At 29.8% G+C, this 6115-nt stretch overlaps 1 pseudogene across 1 annotated transcript; it reads left to right on the plus strand.

The window, feature by feature from the left end:
• Nucleotides 1–2457: 2457 nt before the first annotated feature.
• Nucleotides 2458–4289, plus strand: LOC111316013 (phenolic glucoside malonyltransferase 1 pseudogene; annotated as a pseudogene). Its single transcript, XR_016333407.1, has one exon. The product of XR_016333407.1 is annotated as a phenolic glucoside malonyltransferase 1 pseudogene (transcript).
• The last annotated feature ends 1826 nt before the right edge of the window (nt 4290–6115 follow it).

Raw genomic sequence — 6115 nt, forward strand, 5'->3', positions numbered from 1 at the left:
GCTAAATGAATAATTTAGTGGCGTTTGTAGCATAAAACGCCACTATAAGTAGCGACGCTTTTTCTAGCAAACGCCGCTAGTTAGGTGACATTTTTTTATAGAAATGCCACTAAAGCAACGTCGTTTTTCTCATAACAGCGCCACTGAATTAGCAGCACTTACAAGATACAAACACCGTTAATATTGAGGCATTTTCAGATTCAAATGCCTTTAAAGTAGCGCATTTTATGTTACAAATGCCGTCACTGCAATGACGTTTTTCTCATAAAAATGTCATTGAATTAGCGAGACTAAAAGATACAAACACCACTAATATTGAGCCATTTTCATATTCAAATGCCTCTAAAGTAACGGCGTCTCAAAGATATAAATGCCGCTAAAATGATAGTGTTTCAAATATAAAACGTCGCTAATATTGAAGTGTTTTTTCGAAAACATCGCTATTTACTGTGACGCGTGTATAGACGACACTTTGTGTGGCATTTTTCATAAATACCGCAAACCTTATAGTGGTGTTAATAAACGCCACTAAACGGTAAAAAAAATGCCACTAAAAACTAAAACCCCTATAGTGATTATTGTTGTGGTTGAAAAAAGTTTAAGATAAAAAAGTATATTAAAAAATGTGATAAAAGAAAATTAAAAAATTTAAGTGCTTGATATTACTGTAAAAATATATTATAAATAATTAAAATATCTAAAATATATATAATAATAAATATTAAAAATATAGAAATAATAATGTGGTTTTTATCCTCAATGCATTTTTTTTTCTATAAAACCATGTCTTGATGAGCCTTTTAATTTGAGCACGAAAATTTAATCTTTTAAGCTAAAAAGCCAAGTTTTTTTTTTTTTTTGTTTAGCATGACCTTTAGGTTAAAAGCAACTTTTGAATGTGAAAATTAATTTTAACAGTAATATTAAACCAAATCTTAATAATTAATTAATTAATGGAATGTGATAGAGGCTGAAGTCGTTGAAGGCCCAACAACTTGGTGTTAATGTATGAGAGAAAGAGTCCATAAACATATGGACTAAACCCCCGCTTGAAAGCTGGAAGAGTCCATTTCAAACAAGGCTTTATGATAATCAACTTTGTTAGAGAAAATCTGCCATGATGGCTGATATGACCAATTACCAACAATAGCGTACTTTGTGATAAGAGAGTATCAACACAAGAATAAAACGTAAGGCTACAATTGTAGGAATAAAGGAAAATTCAACAATCTTGACTTTGGGAAGTACGTTAGGTGAGTGGGGCTTAGTTTAGCGTTAGTGGAGATCTTCCATCCTTCATCTAGAACAATTAAAAGAAGATTAAAATATTATAAAAATTTTGAATTATTTAGTTTTTATATTTTTATTATACTCAAATAAAAAAAATTTTATTTATATACAAATAAATTTTTATTATTTTTTAGATTTTTCTTATTTAATGTAAAAATATGAGTTTGGAATACAAAAATTACAGCAATGTAATTTCAATTATGTTAATTTTATTGCATTTTTCCTTTTCGATGCATGTGTCTTTACCTTTCATCCATTTGAATGGAACTTTTTTGACCAAAAACATTTAGATATAATTTTAACTTAGAAAATTATTCTTTTTTTTTTTTTCGTGACAGCTATTTCAGTTCTTCTTGGAAATTTTAAAGGTGAGAATACTTTGACCATCCTGGGTATTGGAATCCTCATAGAATTAAAAAAAAAAAATGGACCAACAATATCACAGATATTAATCTTTAACATTTTACTTATTCAGTTAATATTATTATTTATATTGTCTTTGAACAAATCTTTTGTCCCTTGCTTTGAGAAATAGAAGATAACTAAAAACTGTTAAAAACGAAACCAAATTTAACTTATAAAATTCATGAATGATCATATTATATGTATGAAATAATATTGAGAGTTTAATTAATTACAAATAATAATAATAATAATAATAACTTAAATGATTATTGAACTTTAATTTAGGAATTTTTTTACTTTTTTACCAATAATAATTCATTTATAAAACTCATATATGATTATATGATATGCATGAAATAATATTTCATTTTAATAAATTTTAATTGAAATAATGAGATAATATACTCAATTTTTTTTTTTGTAATTTTTAAAAATTTGAATTTAACATTGAACTTTTTGATAAAGTGAGTTGATTCACAATCCTATTGAAAATTTTTTCTAGCTACGTCATCTAGGCTATCAGCAAACCCAAGGGGATGTTGTGGTCCAAGCCAGAGCATCCTGTCTAAGTCCACTTGTTTTCAGCATTTAATAATCAACTATAAAAATATATATTTTTGGAAAAATGATATAGACACTTAAAGATATATATACATATACATATGTAACTTTTTTTTTTTTTCACAACAATTTTTTAATTTAATAAAAAATTATTTTATTTCTTTATTTTTAAAATATCATCACAAAGTAATATGTACATACATTTATAGTTGTGTATATAGATAGGATTGTCCTTTTCTCCTTAAAGATAAATTGTATTTAATGAAGACCAGAAACAAAATTCAATTCAACTTCTCTCTCTGGGCATCTAGAACAGGTTTTTGTATTTCCCATCCAATTCCGTTTCTTGATATCATCATTTTCATCCCTTTAGAGTAGCCAAAGAAGTGCAACAAAGAACACAAAATTTCTGCCATGGCCTCTTCCATGACAGTGAAAATCCTTGAGATCACCCGAATCAAGCCATCCCCTGAATCACACAACTCTGCCAACGAATTTGAATCCTCCCTTCCACTCACTTTCTTTGACACTTACTGGTTCAAATTCCCACCAGTTGAACGACTCTTTTTTTACCAACTCAACAGCTCATCCCCTGCATATTTCAACTCAGTAATCCTCCCCAAACTCAAGCAATCTCTTTCTCTAACGCTGGTCCATTACCTCCCCCTTTCCGGCAACCTCAAGTGGCCATCAAATGGCCCCAAACCCATCATTTCATACACTCCAAACGATGGAGTTTCACTCACAGTTGCCGAGTCTGATGCAGACTTTGCCCGTCTCTCCAGCAATGGAATATATGAAGCTGTTGAGCTACATCCTTTGATACCTCAGCTGATAACATCAAATGATTCAGCATCAATTATAGCTGTGCAAATAACCCTGTTTCCTGATAAAGGGTTTTCCATTGGAATCATAGCTCACCATACAGTTCTTGATGGTAAAACTACAACCATGTTCATGAAATCTTGGGCTTACCTATGTAAGCAAGGGAATAGAGAAAACTCCCCTTTGCCACCAGAATTAACCCCATTTTTTGACAGGGGCGTTATTAAAGATCCTACAGGGCTTGACCTTGATATGCTATACTTGAACCAATGGCTAACCAGTAATGGCTCAGAATCAGATACTACTGGTCATAAAAGCTTGAAGGTTTCATCAGACAAAGTAGAAGCTTCTAATCTAGTTCGAGCCACAATTACCATCACTCCTGATGATTTCAAGAAAATGAGAGAAAGGCTACTATCCAAATCATCTGATAGCTCAAAGCAACTTCATTTATCAACTTTTGTGCTTACACTTGCTTATGTAACTACTTGCATAGTTAAGGCAAGAGGTGGAGAAGGAGATAGAACTGTTTACATTATATTCACAGCTGATTGCAGGCCCCGTTTGGACCCACCTGTCCCAGAAAACTATTTTGGAAACTGTAATACTCCTATATTCGAGTTATTAAAAGCAAGACATTTCATGGATTTTGAAAACGGGTTTGCATTTACTGCAGAAAAGGTAAGCAATATGGTCAAGAGATTAACAGACAACGGGGTTTTTGCAGGAGCAAAAGATAAGCTGACACCCGTATTCGATGTAGCTAAGGAGCCGGAAGGATCTGCACAATTTATTTCTGTTGCTGGATCGCCTCGATTTGGTGTTTATGAAACGGATTTTGGGTGGGGAAGGCCATGGAAAGTGGAGGTAGTATCCATTGAAAAGAATGAAGCTATTTCTATGGCTGAAAGTAGAGACGGGAGGAGGGGAATTGAAGTTGGCTTGGCTTTCAGGAAGCATGAAATGGAGCGGTTTCTCTCTCTGTTTCTCAAAGATTTTTAACAAGATATTCCAGCGGAGGAAATAAAAATTGTGGAAGATGATCAAATCCATTACAATTTTGAGTGGCTATAATCAAATTGTCTTTCAATTTTATGCCATATGCACGTTGATTTTTTTTTTTCTTTTTTTCTTTTTATTATGTTGGTAAGATGATATACATACACTGCAACTATAAAAGAGAATAAATTCGAACGATGATTTGAATACATCTTTTTTTCTTTTTTCTTTTTTTTTTATAATTTGTGAACAGATATTATCATAAGACAATAAAGTGCAAGAAAATTAAATAGCAAAATACTTTATTCATAATTCCCAAAACTGTTATGAAGTATGTACTCGTTAACTTGAATAAACAAGGATTAATGTGAAATCGTCCATATACTATGGCTTAATATTGAATCTTGTCACTATGCTTCAATATTATTGAATTTTGTAACCATACTTTAATTATGTTGATTTTTTTAAAAAAAAAATTGTAAATCAACAAAATTTCTTAAGGAGTGCAAAAATGCTTGTTAGTGGCATTTTCATTATAAACGTCACTATATTTATAAAAGTCAAAGTATATAGTGGTGTTTAAGTTAACAAATATCACAAAAATATATTTTTAGTGACGTTTTAAAATTCAAATGCCGCTATATAAAAATTTAATAACGTTTTATAAAAAAACACCGTTAACATTATAAAAATACGAAACTTTGTAACGTTTTATTTAAAAATACCGCTAAAAAACAGCCACTAAATTTCTATTTTTCTATAGTGAGAGACAGATGCATTTATTATGATAGAGTGTTTATAGACATCATCAAAGATTGAAGATAAACAAATTTGAAAGAAAAATTCCTTTGTACACTTTTAATAGACAAAATTAATAAATTCAAGGGCAGTTCATAAACTAAGAAACGATAAAACTGCCACGCTTTATACAACACGCCGACAAATTTGAAAGAGCAAAGAGAAAAGAGAAGAAGAATTATTCTCGAGTTTGGAAGGGAAGACATTGAAAGACCAACCTCAATTTAGCTAAAAGAGAAAAGACCAGAGAGGGAGAGGGCTATGATATAACAATGTGAAATATTTCTTCCCTTTGTTACATTTAGATAAGGCTTTTTTTTTTTAAGAAATGTAAAATATGATTTGATTAAATCAAACCATATTTTGGAGACAATTATTGAGAAAAAAATAATTCACAGAAATTGAGGTAAGGAAATTAGCAACAAAAGTTTAAATTAGGCCTAATCAACATAATTAATTAGTGATAATTGAGTTAAGATTGGTTTAATTAGGGTTAAAATCCAAAACCCCCTTTGAAAATATATCTAAAAGACACTTAGCCCCTATTGTTTTAAAATGCATTTTTCCCCATTGACCATACAAAGTAGTTTGTCAAAAGTTAATTATAAAAATAAAGAAAAATTTAAAAACATCATCTTATCTATTTTTAAAAATTTATTAACTTATATATAAATAAATAATCCATTGTCATGAAATAAGTAAAGATCAGTAAAAAGAATTTAAAAAAAGTTACAATTTTGTTATTAACAATTGAAAAAAAAAAATTCACAATTACAACTCTGGTTACAAAGCCCAACGTCATTACCATCAATTTTATTTCAATGTAAGAAGCTCAAATTAAAAAACTACACTCGCTAGAATCTATTTGATGGCTCTAAGCTCTACTCTTTACTTGAAATTGAATTAATTATATTATAGGTTAAAAGATAAAAATATTCTTGAATTACGATTAAAAAATTATTTAAAATTTTAATATGTTATTATAATTAATCAAATTTTTAATAGTTATTTAAATTAATTAAATCCTTAATTGAATGGATGGTCAAAGGGGAAGCAACACATTTTGAAACAATGGGGCTACATGTCTTTAGGTATCTTTTTAGGGATTTTGAATTTTACCTGGTTAATCAGGTTATTTTACCAGAGTAGTTTCTTCTTTTTTTTTTTTTTTCGAATAACCAAATTTAAAGATTTCCACTGGAATTATTGCACATTGTGGTTTTATGCACTGCATTGA

This window comes from Durio zibethinus, chromosome 24 (genome assembly GCF_047325235.1).
Source record: "Durio zibethinus cultivar Kanyao isolate XHJ-2024 chromosome 24, ASM4732523v1, whole genome shotgun sequence".
Taxonomy (NCBI): domain Eukaryota; kingdom Viridiplantae; phylum Streptophyta; class Magnoliopsida; order Malvales; family Malvaceae; genus Durio; species Durio zibethinus.